Below are 19,781 nucleotides of genomic sequence, written 5' to 3'. Positions count from 1 at the left end.
TTGTAAACTTTTAAAAAGAATGTTAAATTATTTGTTCTAGCTGAGGATTTCTTTGTCCTTTTAAATTATGGAATAATATGTTGTATATGTGGAGAAGCAGTAGACTTAAAATTAGTTAACTTAAAATTTGAAAATTAAAATTAAAAATAGTGGACAGGATAGACATCTCTGGTCAGTTATTGTATAGATTTAGCTCTGCAGGTGAGTGATGATGAAATTCAGTTCACTCACCATCTGGATTTCATTCATCTGGATTATATTGTTTGACAAAAGAGGGCACCACTATTCCTGTTTGGTCGTTTTACGACTAAAAGATTTAAAAATTTTGTCATAAGAAAATGACAGTACTTTTTGAATTACAATGTGTTAATTCAATATTATTCAAAATTCTACTCTCTTGAGAGCTTGTCGTGACAGATCATTATTTTATGGTGCGAATGCAAGTTTTATTGTGCTGATTGCCGTCCGCTGCCGAATTTGGAGATTAAAGAATTGCAAATAAAGAATTGCTGCTAACCTCAATGCGAGTGATATATTCGGTGAGTTCTCTGTTTTATGCATTTGGTGGTTGGATGATAATTTGTTACGCTACCTGCAGAGTGAATTTTTGTAATCAACCCTTTTTTTATAGGGAATTAATTATTCCCTGATGGTCTGTGTGGCTTACAATCCAGATCATTACCAATTTGTATATTTTTTCATCCTTTTCCTTTTATTATGATTTTTTTTCTTTCTTTCTGCTCTCCTTTTTAAAACAATAGTTTATTATTTTTTTTACAATTAAATATCAATGTATATCATGGTCACCCTACATTTTTACTACATTATACTGTAATGAATTGGCTGGAATTAGATTAACGTTAATATAACAATATTTTTCTCTTAGAATATAATAAATGAGTTATTTAAAAAATTTATTAATCTGAACACAGGCTTGTCTTAGTGAGGTTATAAATTCTAACAAAAAATGTAAAGAAACAATAAAAAAAATTTATAAGATCGGCAAGCAATCCTTCCCGCTTGCACACTAGCTCTCTCACGCACACATTAAACCTACTTAGGTAGATACCTACCCACTTACATACTTGCTGTGTAAACCCACACAGCGTATAAAAAATGTACCTTTCTGTATGTACATGCAAATGTATCCATATACGTACATAGTTAATGCTATAAATTTAATATGCCTACGAGCATTTTAAATTTTTCCAAAGCATTCATTTCTCAAGTTTTTTGGCGCCAAGGCGGCCATTATGAAGTATTTATAATATAATATTTCCAGATAAGTTGTATTGTCACGGCTAGCAGCGAAACGTAATAAAAAATACTGCTGAAAAGAATTTTGGGCCAAAGTGGTTTCTTCAACTGCCTCGCCTTCTTTCTCTCATTCCCTTTCCGTGATTCAAACCTAACATTAAAATGTAAGCTATTTTCCACAAATTCGCTCAGAGCTGCAAGTAAAATTATATTTATTAACCCACTTAATCGCTAAGGGGTAGGAGTTTTGGCTCAGAGCCCAGAGGTCGCGGGTTCAAAGCCAGGCAGAGTGCAAAAATGATTTATTTTGACGCTGTGTAAAATATCTTCATTATTCAAGAAACATTTTAATAGATTCTTTATTTTACCTGCTGTAAAACTGATTTGACAGCTTAACAGTTTATAATAAAGAATAAAATGAAAATTGAAAAATGAGCGGCAAAATTCTGAATTATTCTTCTCAAATGTGATTTACTATTTAAAAAAAATAAAATTTACATTTAAATTATGACGAAATGAACACATATTACCGCTGAATTGTTTTTTTTTCATTTTGTTTCACTTTCACAGTAACAGAAGGACAAATATTGCAAGCAGAATATTGCTTAGTGTACAGAAATTATTTATTTCTTTATTTTATTTTAGGGAAATTAACAGTTTATGATATATTTAAAATAACAACAGTTATATTTAAAATAACAAAAGTTTATGATGTGATGTATTTAAAACAATAATTAATTTAAATAAAACGTATTTCATTTATATAATTATACTAAAGGGATACTCCATATCATGACATTTTGTTTAGTTAGGTTTAGTTTGGATTTATACATTTTTAATAGAGATTTTATATTAATTTTCGTTTTAATAGAAGATATGATAGAATATAGAACTACAGAATGTTATTATATATTAAACACAGTCTTATAAGCAGTGGCGGCTCGTGACTTTTGCGTTTACTAGAATGCCAATATTACAAAAAATGGCATTGTTGATGTTTTTGTAGCTGAAAACGATTTTTTTTCGAAATGTCGTTTTTCAGAAAATTTCAGTTTGGCAATGCGCCGCACGGATTTCCTGAAAATCTTCAGCTTAAAATCGAATTTTTGAAAAAAATTAAAAATCATTTTCATTTACAACAACATCAATAATACAATGTTTGTAATATTAGCAATACAGAAGTTACGAGCCGCCACTACAAGCATTTTGATTTTAATTAGTTTTATTAAAACGATTGCACGAAAGTGTGTGCCAGGCAGGAAACTTTCAAATCAATTCAGGACAGTCAGTAATGTTGTTAACGATTTTACATAGTAACATCGACAATTTCACAAATACAGTTGTATCCAGATAATTTTTAAATCGATTGGGTGATCTGATATATTATTATTTTAAATTTAAATTGATTTATACAAACTTTCTTTGTGTTCTTTTCGGCAAGTAGAGTTAGTTTAGTATTTTTTAAACTTATTCAGATAATATTTACATATTGTTTTTGTTTGTAAATAATAAATTTAAATTTTATTTATTTTATGTTTAAATCAATTTAAAATATTATAATAAGCGTGAATTAAAAATGACGCGAACTTTTTCAAAAGAAGCAACCACATAATACTTGGTTTTGGTCACTTTATTGATTAATTTTATTGTCTACCTGTTTCAGTACCTCCCTACCTTCATCAAGACAGTTATAAAAATTATGCTATTATATAAAAATCTAAAACTGATCTGTATTTACAGATATTTTATTTAAAGATCTGTATTTACAGTATTGTATTTACAGATATAAAAAAATTAAATATATTAAAAAAAAATTACAAAGAGACCTAAAACCAAGTATTTTCACTTCATTTATTTAAAAATGATTAGTTATAGTATTTCGTGAGCACTTTACTAGGTTACCCCAAGTATTTACTAAAAAACCCAATATTATAACCCTTAGTACATGATACCAATTACATTTGAACGGCATGAAAACACATTTTTTTAATAATATTCTTTGCTTAATTCAAATTTTGCGTTTTATTGGTTAACGGACGTGTTTTATTGACGCTGCAGATTTTAGCAACCAGATTTGATTGATTGATCCTACAGATTGAGCCGCCGCTGAGATGATTACTTTGAGGTGGAACGAAATTGTAAATATTGGTTTGGCCTTTTCAATACAAATAAAGCGTTCTATTGTTTGAGTTCACCGGTTCGAGTTAATACTATAAATAGGGCTGATCAAAAGCAAATCCTACGTCCCATTTTCCACACATATTATGGTGGAAAATGGAATGATGTCTAGTTGAGTCAGCCACATGTAAAATCATGAAGGCCCTCAGTAATATTTTGATTGGCGTTTCAGAAGCATCAGACATTTAGGCAGCATAATATTTTCGTATCATTTGCAATGTTATACCTATCATGGTATATTATATATAATTTAATTCGTAAAATTCCAACTTGTTTTTTTTAAATTTTTTTTTATTTAAATTACATTCAAATTTAATGTTAAGGATAATTAAGTCCTGCAACATTAACACTTCAAATAAAAATTAAGAAAAACAAACTTCGTTTAAACTACTATTAAAAAATAAAAATCTTTCAAAACCAAAGGTTTATTTGTTAGAATGCTAAGTATACTGAAGATTGATAAGAAAAAGAAAGACGAAAATATAACAATAAACGGTGACAGAAGATAAAAAATTAGCTGTTATTGTAAAAATAAATTACATTGTTATAAAGTAATTATTGTTACAGTGTGAGAAAAACTTAAACTTAAAAATAAATTAAAACAAGAAAATAAATTTAGGAGTTGGCTATTTGGTTACAAAATAATATTAAATTTATTATTAACATTTTTTCCAGTTTCCATAACTTTATTTTTAATCTAATTGTAATCCCAGTGCACCTTTTGTATTTAAATTTTAACCCGACTTACAAATTCGAAAACGATTTCATGTATTATCAGAGAAAACTTAGTTTTATTCTTTATCAAAGAGAGTTAGGCCAAGATCCCATAATTTAAAGCGACGGTTAACAATGACAACCGTAAGGTTATCAGGACGCCCAACCAACCGATGTCATTTTGCTGAATCCAAACAAATCCTGAAAATATATTCACGGTCGAAGCGAGGATAAACGACGTGTAAAGAGAAGGCACCTTTTTAGAGAATTTATGCAAATGCTAACTGATGGAAACATTATTACTTTTAGATTAGGATTTCATTATTTATAATTTTCAATCCTTTTATATCCCGTGATGGAATTCCATTTTAATAGGACTTTTAATGGATTAAAACACCTTTATAACTTTAAAAAAATCTTTAAAAATCCATATTAAGATTTATAGTTTTATTAAATGGCTTTTCCACTATTAGTATAAATTTCTGGTATTCATATAAATAATAGTCCGAGACATATTACTTCGTTATTATTAACCAAGAACAAAGGTTACGAATATAACCATGTGAACTCTCAAGTTGAAATGAGATCAACCTAAAGTATAGGATTTTATATAACTGTCATATATCTGTCTTTCTCTACACTGACAGAGTCAGGAACATGACTTTTTTGTCCCACATCAAGGCAATATAAGTTTTTAATAACGGGGGTTTGCTCGACGCTCACATTTTAATTATTTCTGATGAAGGTATTACAAAAATCTCAAATGTGTCTAGGGAGATCCCTAAGGATATGGGTTATTTATATTTAAGATTAATACAAACAGAATCTAAACATTAACACATTTTATGTAAAATGGTTTGAAAATTTTTTGACACTAAAATTAGCGGTAAGCACGAGATTATTTTTCCAGGCGATGAATTAGTAACTTCTTAGGGATCCCTCTAGAAACATTTGAAATTTTAGTAATACGTTTATCAAAAATCATTAAAATAAACTCCACGGAAATATTGATTTTTTAGGCCTGTTAGGGCAAAGTAGACCGTAGGTCCATCCTTTACGCCAAATATTGTATTTACACGACTTCATCACTTACGTCGCGCGTCGTTAAGATTCCCACTTTATGTTAGACATTTGATAAGGAAAATTCATCCGCATGTATGTCCAATACACCAGGGCCGCGCGTCGCATATTATTGTGCACGGCTGCTTCACTTGTGTCGTTAAGATGCTGGTTTTAATTTAGGGTATCTTCTCGTTTTAAAGATTTCAGTTCCTCGTTCCAGAGTTGTGGATTTCAATTTTTCTGAATTGATCTGCTGAGAGCCAACCATAGTTTTATTACAAAAGAAATAGGATACAATATAAGTTATTAATTATAACATAAAAGCATGCGCAAGAAATGGGAGCCAACGTTGTGTGTGCATGTGTGTTTAATACAAGTAAAGTATTGTTGATTATTAATAATGTATGATATTATAACAAATTGAAAGTTATCGTCTTTAATGAAATTTTGAAGTTAAGGTGAAATATGATATAATTATCAAAGAATCTATTGAAGTTTGAAACATTTATATGTCACACGAGTTTATAATAATTGTTAATTTGTATATTGATTTACGTTTGTAGTTATTTAATAAGACTTTAAACGTTGTTCACATATCGCCTTATAAACATTATTTTCTTTTTCTATATACTTCCCCCGTAACATGAGCTCCTGAAGCTCACCTTATCGAGTAGTAGAGTAATTATTCAAAAAATATATATTTTTTTTACATAATGTTTGTTATAATTTGAAATCTTGTATTGTTTTGTAATTAAAAAATAAAAAACAACAACATTAATAACATTAAAGTATTTTTCGAATCTTCAGCTTACACAATATTCATTTTTAGCCTAAGAGTTATAAAATGTTATAACATTCACTTATTCAAATTTACATCTTGATTTCTACGACGTAAAAAATAGCGTATAATAAAGAGAGCATATTATTTTCTTGATCAAAAGTTAGTCACATAGTAGTTGCAAAATACAAAGCTTCTACACAAAAAGTTGTAAAGTCAGAGGTTTTTTTTTCATTAGGTCCTTCAGTTAAACTTTTAACAGATTTAATTGCTCTGCGGAAGAAATTGGTAAGAATTGAGAGATTTTCTATGTAGGGTTCAATTAAACAAGTGAAGTCATTTCTGGAAGTGATGCTACGGAAGCTTTTAGCGCGCTTAATTGCTTTTATCGTGTATCGTAAAACTGCTACGCCAAAGCACTCTAAGATGAAGATGTTTCTACATCGTGTGATATTACGTATGTGCTCGTGGTAGTAATGGTTGGACACGTATATGGAAGAGGCTTGGCATTACTTGTTCTTGGCTTCAAAACATTATTTTATAAAGTGATACAGTTTTACTTGCGAATTTTAATTTCTTATATTTCTTACAAGATAATTTTAGTGTTGTTATTTTGTTGAAGTTTCAATATCAGTTATTCGGAACGGTTATTCCGAAACCGGTAGGCGTTAATAAAATATATTAGTGGTTCTAACAAAGTTGTATTGTTTAATTTAATATTATTCAGTTTATGTATTTTTAAGATATGTTCATAGGTGGCGGTGGTTACGGCACATGACAGAGACAACATGCCGGCTGTGCCTGAATGATTACAAGTACAGCCCATGCTAGTCTATCACTAGGTACACAATGCTGTTCCAGTTTCCCTCGTTAGAATAACTCATAGTCTCCGATAGAACGGACTTATGTCCTGCAAAATATTCATTATTATAAATTATCTTACGGTAAAATTATCTTACGGTAATAAAGTAACTCGTAAATATTATTGAAAACTCCTGATCTAATTCTATACAAAGAAGACAATTAACGATATTTTATTTTATTTTATTTTTTAAAAGAAAGACAAACATTCCCAGGTTACGAATATAACCCAACAATGTTTGAAAATCTCCTACTACCACCACAGAAAGCCGAAAATGTTGCTTGTGTTGTGGTGGAGGACTTAGCCAGCCGAGGAATCGAACACGCGACGCTCGGGTGATACCCAAGCGCTATGCCCACTCAACCACTGACCGGTGGTTAGTTATATACTAGGATATTAGAGGAATCAATTATGTTGCTGATCTGTTTATAGAGCAGTTAACCCATCAACTAACAATATCTATTTAACAATGAGTTTACTTGCCTACAAAATCCTTTGACCATGTGCAAAAGGACGAAATACGTCAGTCCAAAACTGATTCAAAATTCTTTAGAACAGAAAAGTTTTGTCTTGGTATATTAAAAGATATATCTTACATTTTTTTGTATGTCCTTCGTTTTTACCGCGGTTCGCACTTATCTAGGTCAAGATAGGCCTATTCTAAGGTGAACTGGGAGTCATATTTTCAAAGAAGCGTTTTTTATTCATGCAATCTTGATTTTTTTCTTCATAAAATAACTAAATAACTAACCATCAGCGGTGGACAGAGAGGATAGACCGCTCTGTCTTGCACACACTCCTTGCCTCATTCACATTCATACATTGTGTCTTGCATACTCTTCAGAAATATTAGATTTTTTTCTATAAATATGTAAATTAAGTCAATTGAGCGTTGGAAATTACTTCACAAAAGTTTTTTAAAAGGTCATAGAAATCATTTAAAACACACACTTAAAATAATTAAACTCACATTGAATAAATCGGCAATTTTTACAATGATCGCCCTAAAACATGTGACGATGGTTAAACTATTGAATGTGAAATCTTATACATAACATTTCAATAATCCTACATTAACATTGCCATTCATAAACGTGCTAATCTGTTTTTTTTCTCGTTTTCGTATTAAAACTTCAACTAAAAAAAGGGTTGGTAGAAGGGTTCAGAAGAAAAGGAAAGGGTGAATAGAAATATCTAGTAGCATCAGAATATGATTAATCAGTGAGATCAAAGGAGCTTTTGCCTATGGGCTTAAAAATTAGGTCATTTTCGAACATTCCATTGATTAGAGGGGAGTTCTTCGGTTTCAAAGTAATCATCATTTTGAAAATGATTTTCACTGGAGTGAAGCTGAGCCTGTCATTGGAATTTAGGCAGTCCAACAAATGAACCGTTTTTGAGGTATGACAGTTAATGGAATCTAATTGGAAACTATGGAATCCCTAATTGGGGTATTTTTTAAGGCTAAACAAGTGTGAAGAGAAGGGGATGAAAAATGGGATGGTTGGAAAGTACCTTACTTTTCAGATCTGCTCAATAAACATGGCTATTTCCATTTCAACTATCTACCACTCAATGTTGTAAGTTTGTGTTTTAAACACCCAGTCTATCTAGACAGAATTGTTATTTGTGAATAATAATAAGCGAAAAATAGATTATGTACAAGTGGGTACCTTTTTTAATCAAAAGAATACGGCAATATTATTATTTTTATGCTCTCATTGGAGGGCATTAAGGTTCTTGCTAGTATTGCAAAAACCTGTGAAATCTCAAACGAGCGTTGCATTTGTAGGTAACTACAACACCAACAGTGTTCTAAGTTAAAACAGTAATGGGACGTGGAACAAAAACCAGGGGAAGTTCCAAAGGAAGTTCGGAGCAGAGTTTATTGCAAATGACTACATATCGTAATGGGTCTTTTACAAAAGAACTAAATTTTACTTGTTTTTGAAGTGAAACTTCTTTAGGCGCGTAATGGATTTTCGGGGACGGAGTAAAACCGAGTCAGGATCGACACGAAAATGCGGGTACCCCCACCACCGCTCACCGTTCACTGTCCCTCTCTCACCATATGCGCTTGTTGAGGTGGGGGAGCCGCTCACGAACGTTCTCTCTCTTCTCTTCTTTCCTCTCTCTCAGACACCAGCGAACTGCGCCACGCCAAGCATCAGCTGCTTGGTTAGTATACTGCGTCGTGAGTGTAATACGAGTGAAATACGTAATTGATTGTGGTTCATACGGTTTGGTACAGAATTTCAGTGTTAAAAATGAGTAGTGACGAGATAGAGGTGATGAACACATCATTGTCATTGTAATTTCTTTGTAATTTTTAATTGTAATATTGTTATTTATGTAATATTGTATACTTGTGAATAAATTGAAAATTTTTGGAACTATACATTAATCGAACGTCATTCATCTATAAGAAAATATTAGAAAAAGCAAATCCATGCTTCGTCGTTGAATTATTTAACCTCTAATTTTCAAACTAACCTAAGAGAGAAAATAGAGATGATGAAATGAAAATAGAGAGAGAGGAATACTAGAAGTTTCACTTCTGTCTTGCGTAGGCTTGACACACCCACTTTTTTTTTGTTAATTACACTTCTATGAAAGTGTACATTTTATTACATGTGCTTGGGAGTAATTTTAAAAATGTTTTTTTTAGCGGGTTAATTTTCAAAAACATTATGTTATGCGTAAAACGCGTTTTATATATTATTTTTCTTAGTACCCCGTTATTCAAAGAACATTTCCGACCTTCCAGCCAAACTTTTCTCTAAACTCGGCTAACTTGGAGAAATTTTCTTACCTTGAACACCTGTCTGCTAAAAATTATTTCTGCTAGCTTTCTTTTCCCCGTTGAGCCTACTCAGCACCTGTAGACGCATTTCAGAATATAATATTAATATTCGTTGACTTATCAGTATTTCAGTTTTAGATAAGTCAAAGATCGTCCGTAAAATAAAAACCGATGATTCTATCCATGTCGCCATCTATGTTTGCAATTGTATTCAGAATGAACACTGCTGACGATAAAGATGGATAATTCTATCCATGTCACCGTCTATATTTGTAATACTGTGTTCGAAAGAACTTTTTTAACGATTGTAAAGACGAATAATTCTATCCATGTTGCCGTCTTTTTTTGCAATATTGTTTTCAAAAGAACTTTGCTAACGATTATAAAGATGGATAATTCTATCCTTGTTGTCGTCTATGTTTGCAATTTTGCTCTAAAAAACTTTGATGGCGATTTTAAAGATGGATAATTCTACCAACGCCGCCGTCTAAATTTTCAAATGTGTTCCGAAAGAACTTTGCTGTAGGTGGGCCTAGGATCATTATACAAGCAACTATGGCGTAGTTATTGATGGTAGTAGTAGGATTTCAAACATTTTTAAGTTATTCGTACTGCAGTAATATTTAATATTCTTAAATATTTATCTCCAGTACACACGACATTTTTTATATTCATTTTATTCCTTTTATTTCGTTAGCGCCATTTGCACAGGTCTAGCTAGAGCTTTCGGAAATCTTTAATATTATCAGCTGTGAGAACTATATTAAACTTCACCTCAAATCAGCACATTTTTATTTATTTATTTTATGCTTAATTGTTCGAGGAACGAACAAGGGTTGGGATAGCCGTATTTTGAAGAGCTATTCCACACAGATAAAGCATGGATAAAGCCTATGGCTTATGACAGGCGAATGCGATAACACAATTTGTAAGGTTAATTCACAGTCAGCTTACCGGGTGGCGAACTAAATCTGCATCTCGAGAATCATCTGTCAGCACTGGAACGGTGATCGTTGTACGGCAGCACTCGTTATGTTGAATTGGATTGCGATAAAAAATACGTTTAAGGGATTATTCCGATAAATAACCGGCGAGAGTACACACATTGGTTTTGACAAGACGAACGTTTCGATGCGATTTTACGGCTCACGGCACTCCGTGATTATAGTTGACGTGTGTGAATTAAAACTGTACAGTTCAAATTCTGACCATACTATTGGTCAGCACACGGCCTGTCAAAATCAAATCAGCGTTTAATTATAAACTCCCTAATGGGCTTTACATGAAATATATTTTACAAGATGTACTGCATAATACAGTGACAACAGAAGTGTTTTAATGTTTAAATAACAAAGAAAACAAAAAAAGTAACAAAAATCCTAAAAAATAACATATAATTTATGATCCTGACTGGATGATACTCCCTGGTTACCAAACACGGCCAAAGCCATTTCAAGCAACGTTTTGATTCTAAATGGTGGTCTTACACCAGGACGATGCCGACAGTATTTACCACTCCGGAATGAACTGCAAATACAGAACATATATTATTTTCAGTAAATAAATTTTATAATAACACAAACCAATCGAATAAAAGTTTTACGTCGCCATTTTGTATAAAACTCCAAAGCCTTAGATAGGCCAATTCAAATTACAATTTTCTCATAAATATATTTTCGATATTCAAAAAAGGTTTGAACGTTTTCACCTAAGCTAAGAAAAAAATACCTTACTTCTGGCGTGCGAACACGCCTACCAAGCACTCCATCTGTATTTATCGGAATACTCTAAATACTGAGCCAGAAACGGAACGTACAAATAAATTTACAGACATACCACATAAAACACGGCCGACTTAAATCAATTAATGGAACCATTTGCAGCATACCTAATACTAGTTTAATATTGTGTGTAAAATTTGGTAAAACTTGATTGGTGAAATAGCGATAAGCTTTTGATGCCAAGATTTTACCCCCTAAGATTCAAATGTATATAGTTTTAATATGAACATTGTATTAAATTAAGTGTAGGCGTTCAGAAATAATGAGGTTCACAATAATTCATTTTAAAGTTTTCACGATTCTTGTAATCATAAATCCTCGAAATGCTTGAACATACAAAAACACTAAAATTATGTTTTAGTATCAGCAGAAACAGTCTCCAACCGAGACAAAAAGTATTAAAAATATTGAATTTAAGTGCGGAAAGTAGAAATAAATGATAAGGATACAGTACGGATAAAAAAAGTTTATAAATATTTTCACAAAACAAAACGTCTTTCTGCAAATAGGTTTTAATTTTTCAGTTTCTACGACCTTCGGGATTTATTTATATAAGTAACGAACATGGTTTTATTTTATAATAAATTTTCGATTAAACAAAGGTACTACCTATTAACCTTTTGTATTTACTGATGTGTACTTGGTGATGCTCGAGGGTGTGGGTGGTTTGGAGTACAGTAATGAGATTGTGAATTCTAGTGTACCCGGAAAGAGGGTGCATTTTTAAGGTGAAAAACATATATTTTTTATTTATTTAAATTATTTTTCATTTTATTTGCACTGCACAAATTATTGGCAAAGCTTTGACCAATGTCACTGAAAAATTTATTTATATGATTAGTAATTATTATAGAATTGAAAAGGTTTACATTGTTTTTCATATTTGTTTCACTTGGTCGTGTTATGTCTTCCTCGGGCGTCCCCGACTTCTTCTTCCATTCACTTTCAAGACATATATTCTCGTTAAATCCCTTTCTTCGTTCATCACATACGCTACATTTTACAATAAATAAGTATTTGATTAATTTGATCCTGCCATGTCTACCTCGGACGTTACCGGCTTCTTCTAACATTCCCTATTATGTCGTCTCTATATCTCATTCTAGTGCAGGGGTAATGCGTTCAAATTTCCTCGGGCGTTCCCAAATTCTTCTACCATCTCTATCAATATCAAACCACACTCTAAATTAAATAAAAAACTCCTGATATTTTAGTGAAATCAGTCGCGTAGTGGATTGATAAGATAAGGATCTACGTACGGATGGATACTGTCTCTCATTTATATAGATTATAGATTATCGTAATTGGTTTAACTTTTTCTTCACACAAATGTTGTTCATGTTTTTAATGTGATAGATACTGTAAATGAAAGAAAAGCATTCAAAATATTCATATTATTTATATTATATATTTTTACGTAGACTGTAAAATGGAAGATAATCTCAATATCACCCTGATGAAATATCAACATTCAGAACTGGAATGGCATTAAACGTGTTTGATGACCAGATCTGAATAGCCAGGCACTTCTCCCAATTTGTATTACTTATAATATATTATGTAGATTTTAAAGCGGTAGATAATCTCAGTATCACCCTAGTGAAATATCAACATTCAGAACTGGAATGGCATTAAACGTGTTTGATGACCAGATCTGAATAGCCAGGCACTTCTCCCAACTTAAACCAACCTTCCACTTCACTCATTCTTTTCTTCATTTATTTCCACTTCCTCTAGCAAGTTTGATGTTGCATGTCCTTGTGGGGACATGAAAACGATGTAATCTCTGTGAACAAGAATTGTAGATAAAATCAAAGTGTGAGAAGCTACTACATGAAATGCAGCATAGAGTCTAGTGTTATTTTTATTGGATACGCGATAATTAATCATACTCTAAATCTACCCAGTTCACTCCACAAGTCACAGTCTCTCCACAAGTACACAAGACACTCCACAAGTAAACAAGTCCACAGTCTCTGGAGATCGTAGCAATCACGAATTGCAACTGTTACTATTAAAGTAAATATAACCTGTTCCAACCGTAACCTCTTCTGTTTACTTTGGTTTTCCTTGCATCAGAGTGCCATTTTCCCACTTGAGTGAATTGAAGACAAAGGGAACAAGAGATGAAACATAATTAAGTTAAGCTATTTAAAAACGTAGATAGATTGTTGCCAATCATTGTTATATTTATTATTGCAAAGGTTTAATACTTTTACAAAGAATACTACATTTTAAAATTGACTGTCCCGAATTACTTCAATGTATCAATATCCATGTTCCCAAAAAATCATGCCGACATTTCTTACCTATTTACTTCAATAACACCAGGACACTAGCTTACCAAAATTCTCCGATTCCGAGACTTCACAATCTCGGAAACAAATATTCTGATCTGGGTGATATATTTCATTTGAAAACTAATCTGTATAAATGTTGTATATTCTATCACTTTTATTCTTCTAGACACAAATAGACCTATGTACCCATATAACTTCTCCGCTTCTACTATTTTGTTTTGTTGAATCTTTAGATTCAATTATATGCGTGAGGATTCATTTTTGCCATTATGTTTACATTCTTCTTTATTGTATTAATTTTTAAGTGTTTACTCTGATACAAAATGTTTGTATTTTTTTTAAAGAAAAGCCCACTAGGGAGTGTAATAAATAAATAAAAATAAAATAAAATAAAATATTATACAGATCTATCAGATGGGGCTGTGCAAATGTAAATATCCAAAAATCACTAATTAAAACCCAAAAAGCCTTTACAAAAATTATTCTTAAGGCGATGCACTACGTAGTTATGCAAAATCATGTGTTTTTGGCTTGAAAATTTGGTCGCCTAGAAATATTTTAGATGCTTAAAATTAATACCTAATGTAGTAGTAGCTTTAAAGTTCAAAATTTCCTACTTACGAACCCATTTTCGGTTATAGTTTTATTGTATAATGTGGAAAATTAAGTTATTTATAAAATGATCGGAAAACATTTAAATATTTATGCCTGACCATCTACAAAATAAATTAAAAGGCACTTTTTGGTCATGTTTTTTTCTTGCCTAAATCAAAATAGCTGGATGGTGTTAAGCGGGAATTTAAGCCTTATCGCCATCTACGTAAGGTGTGTTATAGTGCATCGCCTTAAGTCTCTAGAAGTAACACTGCCAAAATCGTCAACAATCTTAGCATCATGTCAATTAAAAAGTCTATTCTAAAACAATATCCGTATTATTTTATATATATTTATAAATACCCAACACAAGAAATAACAACAAACATATATATTAGAAACACTAGATCTTCAGTTCAAAGGCATATTGAACCGAAGAATTTGAAGAAACTAGAAATGCAAAATTTGGTCAAAAAAGCTTGTTATTCAATTTTACTAAACTCTAAAGCACAATACCACTCTTATACAAAACTCGCAACAATATTATAACATTTAAATCTAGAATAAAAATCTGGATACACCAAATACAGACTGAAACCAAAACCACTCAAATGCAGTAAAAAACACCACGTAATGTATTTATAATTGCTTCAGAAAAAACACTTCATAATTTCTAATCTGTAAATAGTATAAAATAAAGTCGCTCTTCGCGTCTGTCTGTTTGAGCGCATAGTTATTCTAAACTACGCAACGGATTTTGATAGGGTCTTCACTTACATTTAGATTTTTTCTTCCGTAAGGTGTATATGTATAATACATGTATTATAATATTTATAGAAAGAAGAGAAAACTCAATATTTATCACAGAATTCAAAACCTCAAACTTTACTCCAAATCATTTACAACCTCCAACAACATCGGGTACACATCAGCTAGTAGGTATATTTATAATCACTTCATATTATTCATTCTACTAAATTTTAATAATATGTAAACGAAATCTTCAGCATGGGATATCCCAGTGAGGATATCTTTATCTCTATTTGTTACAAAAATGGAAGATAATAAAACATTAAATAATCAATTAAAGACAAATTGAAACTAAATACAAAAGTTTAAAAAACTACAGGCCTTAGAATTTAAATTTATACTTTGAGTATAAGAAATAAAATGAATAATTATTGGTATAATTTACAGATAAAGTTCCACCTCCAAGTAGTCTAAGATCCCTTAAAGAACGACCGTAACCGAGATGTTTATTTGATGAAACGTATTTTATATTTAATTTAATATGTCAATAAATATATTGCATATCGGTTGCCTAGCAAATTTTAGTCCAGGGTATGATTAATTAATAATTAAAAAAAAAAATTTTAAACATTTCACCGGTTTGATTATTATACAAATTCTATACCAATCGAAAGTATGAAACCCATAGAATATGCAAACGTTAGGTTGCCTACTCTTTTCCGGTCACAACTCTCAGGTTGCCATGTATAAACAGGTAAATCGAAAAAGCATTTTGCACCGGTCTGATTATTGAATAAAAATTATATGAAATTAAAGATTATTTCATTATGAACACGATGGTATAAGGTTGCCTGCTAAAAATCAGTCCCGAATTCCGGTTGTCGAATTTTGAAAACTAAAACTTTTTGAAAACTTGCCGCGAATTCTCGTGTGCGACTGAGAGATCCCAACCAACCATCCCATGCGATAGAAGAGGACAAAGCATAGCAGCTGTCCGTCCATTAAAACAAAGAGAGTGCGCATGCTATTTGTTCTTGAAAATGAAAAGGATAGCGATAGACTCGTGCACTCTGTGCACTCTAGACTAGATGGTACCCTTGAGTAAGATTTGAACATGAAACGTTTTAAATGGGGTAAATTTAGATAGAAACATTACCTATTGCAGAAGGAGCTTATGATTTTATGACTCTCATCAGATTTCGATCAAACTTGTTTGATAAATTATTATTACCTGCGGTTAAATTATTAAATAAAAAATTGTTAAATTATTCGATACAATCAACTAAACTGCGTCTAGCAGAAATACATATATAATGCTAATCTAAAAGACAAAATATAACCTTCTTTTTTGTTAAATATGTATATATATACTCTAGTGTCACATAAAAAAATATACACACATAAATAATTAATTCATTAAAAAATATATATATTTAGGGGATCTTACCGCAGAGTCGGTCGCGGAGGTAATAATAATTTATCAAACAAGTTTGATCGAAATCTGATGAGAATCATAAAATCATAAGCTCCTTCTGCAATAGGTAATGTTTCTATCTAAATTTACCCCATTTAAAACGTTTCATGTTCAAATCTTACTCAAGGGTACCATCTAGTCTAGAGTGCACAGAGTGCACGAGTCTATCGCTATCCTTTTCATTTTCAAGAACAAATAGCATGCGCACTCTTTTTGTTTTAATGGACGGACAGCTGCTATGCTTTGTCCTCTTCTATCGCATGGGATGGTTGGTTGGGATCTCTCAGTCGCACACGAGAATTCGCGGCAAGTTTTCAAAAAGTTTTAGTTTTCAAAATTTGACAACCGGAATTCGGGACTGATTTTTAGCAGGCAACCTTATACCATCGTGTTCATAATGAAATAATATTTAATTTCATATAATTTTTATTCAATAATCAGACCGGTGCAAAATGCTTTTTCGATTTACCTGTTTATACATGGCAACCTGAGAGTTGTGACCGGAAAAGAGTAGGCAACCTAACGTTTGCATATTCTATGGGTTTCATACTTTCGATTGGTATAGAATTTGTATAATAATCAAACCGGTGAAATGTTTAAAAAAAAAATTTTTTTAATTATTAATTAATCATACCCTGGACTAAAATTTGTTAGGCAACCGATATGCAATATATTTATTGACATATTAAATTAAATATAACATACGTTTCATCAAATAAACATCTCGGTGACGGTCGTTCTTTGAGGGATCCTATACTAAAGTGAAACATTCGGAATCGAGCCAAATCACGCACTCCTTAGAAAGCAGAAAGTTTATGTGATATTTGTTGTAGACAAATTGAAAATAACTAGTCAATGCGTTAGTCCCAAGCCCCGTAATTCCTGATCACCTTTTATCATGGTGTCTTTAATTATTATGATCGTGCGTGATGTTACCTTCGATTGCAGACACGTAACTTTTCGCCGAAACAATGTCCGATAAAAGCATTCTGAATTTCTATCGATTTTTTTTCATATTTTCCTTGGACACTTTAAGTTCGTAAGCTCTCAAAAAAGTAAATGTTATTTTTTACGATAATTTCTAAACTTTAGCAGAGCTAAAGATGAAATTATAGGAAAATCCCTAGCAAATGGAAAAAAAAACTGCAAAGTATACCCCGAAAATTAATAAAAAAATAATTAAAAAGATACACATCAAGTTCTGTTAACATTTTATATGTATGAAAAATTAACAGTGATCTTTCTTTTTAGTAAGTCATGCTTTTTGAAATTCTTTCGCTTAAGCCTATTAATTTTAGTCGTTTTTTCATTAGCGCGGACCCTCTCATGTTCGTATTTACCCAATATCGAACACTTTCTACGGAGCAAGGGTAATTTTACTCTGAACGCCTCAAATACGGCTGATCTCTATATTCGAAATGAGTTCTTTCGAGAATAGCGAGTTTTTCTGGGAATACTTTGAATCAAATACAATAAATTGTAAACATATTGCGCTGCCTTAAAAATGTTTCGCCCGTTCATCCAGTCTATTATTGTGCTTCCTTTCCTTTCAAATCCAGGCATAAATAATGACATAGATCCCAAGGGGATAAAGAACCCGTAGGGTGCCACTTCTACTAATAACACATTGTATTAGGTATGTATATGGCTTACTTACGCACTTCCGCTTCCTGTGGACCTTATACGAATGAGTAAGGAGCCACTAATGGATTAAAGTGGTCAGCTTCCAAGTAGGTAAAACAGATTTGGTAAAAATATACAACACCAATAAACTACATCTAATCCAGTAAAAGCTGCTTACAATGATGTAACATCTTTTTATAAACTTTACAAACATACGATAGAGAAAAAGTGGATGAATGTTTGAGAAAGTTTTATGGATCTAAATAACACATGGTACTCGGAGATTGCACACTTTTTGGTTCTTAGCTCAAGACTTTTCAGGTGAATATGTATAAAAAATACTAAAAGATTTTCTTTAATTTGATACCACAAGAGAGTCTTACTGTCTGAAATGCGACTTCAGCACCATTGTAATCTACTGTTTTGTAAAAATGGGATAAGATGTATCTCGAACATACACGTGTTTGTGATACCTAAGTCCCGAAGCCAGTGAGACTAAGGCATTCCCAAAAAGGGTATGTTACGAGGCTCAAGGTAGAGGGGAAGGTTTGAAAGAAAACTAGAGTTTTTATTTATTTATAACTTTATTAACGCTCCTTTCAGTCGATTTTGAATAGTAAAAATTAATGTCAATACATTACTTATTTACTAAACATATTAATTATTTATCTTCATTAGTATTCTGGGCAATGAAGAATACATTTGGTAGTTATTACCAGAACTTCGGTAATGAAATAAATTCAGACTTCATGTATTACTTAGTGGAATTATGTATTATCAAATGCATCATTTAGAATTTCATATATAAATACAGAGTTAGTGAAAATCTATGAAATAGATAGTTAATTAAAATCCTTCTGTAAGACAATTTAAGCATATTCATATCATTCATATGGCTACCATAATACGCGTATTAGCCTAGTATGGTAGTTGAAAATTGTAATTTTTAAAAAATCTACAAAATAAAAGAAAAGAAAATAACTTGAAAGATTATTAAAGTTCAAAAAATTGCTGCAATACCCAATTTATAACTTATTGTATTCTAATTTATTTTGTATTATTTCAATAGCTTGTACATGAATATAGTAATATGGGTTCCAGACGGGAGAATTGTTCTCAAGTTAACTTCTAACAATGGCAAAATATGGCTGGTCACATAATGCCATTTCAAGCAATGATTGTATTATTAATCGTGTCCTTTCACTGGGGCGATACTGAGAGATGGTACTTATCTACCAATCTGGATTTTTTACAATCGAAGTATCGCACTTTGTAAGATTAAAAGGTGTTGCTTGAGATACAATATTCCTGAAAATTCTGAACGAAGCGGTTTTTGTACAGATTCAAACATTTTTTTACCTATCTAATGCGACACAATTGTCCATCGAAACGCCTATAAATTTATACGATCATAGTCTTCATAACCCTTTATTTGTAAAAGCCATTTAGTATGATTCGACACTGGATAATTCCGAACGAATACATGTCTGCCATCTGTACCGAATTTATTTTCTGGCCATCCCGTAATGGCTTTTTCATTGCCTTGTCACCGCTTATGTCATGCCAAAACCGCTGAGTCGGTCTATAAACTTTACTATGCAATTA

Source organism: Hesperophylax consimilis, chromosome 12 (genome assembly GCF_061612785.1).
Source record: "Hesperophylax consimilis isolate HC1 chromosome 12, BYU_Hcon_1.0, whole genome shotgun sequence".
NCBI lineage: Eukaryota > Metazoa > Arthropoda > Insecta > Trichoptera > Limnephilidae > Hesperophylax > Hesperophylax consimilis.
This window is presented reverse-complemented; position numbering follows the sequence as displayed.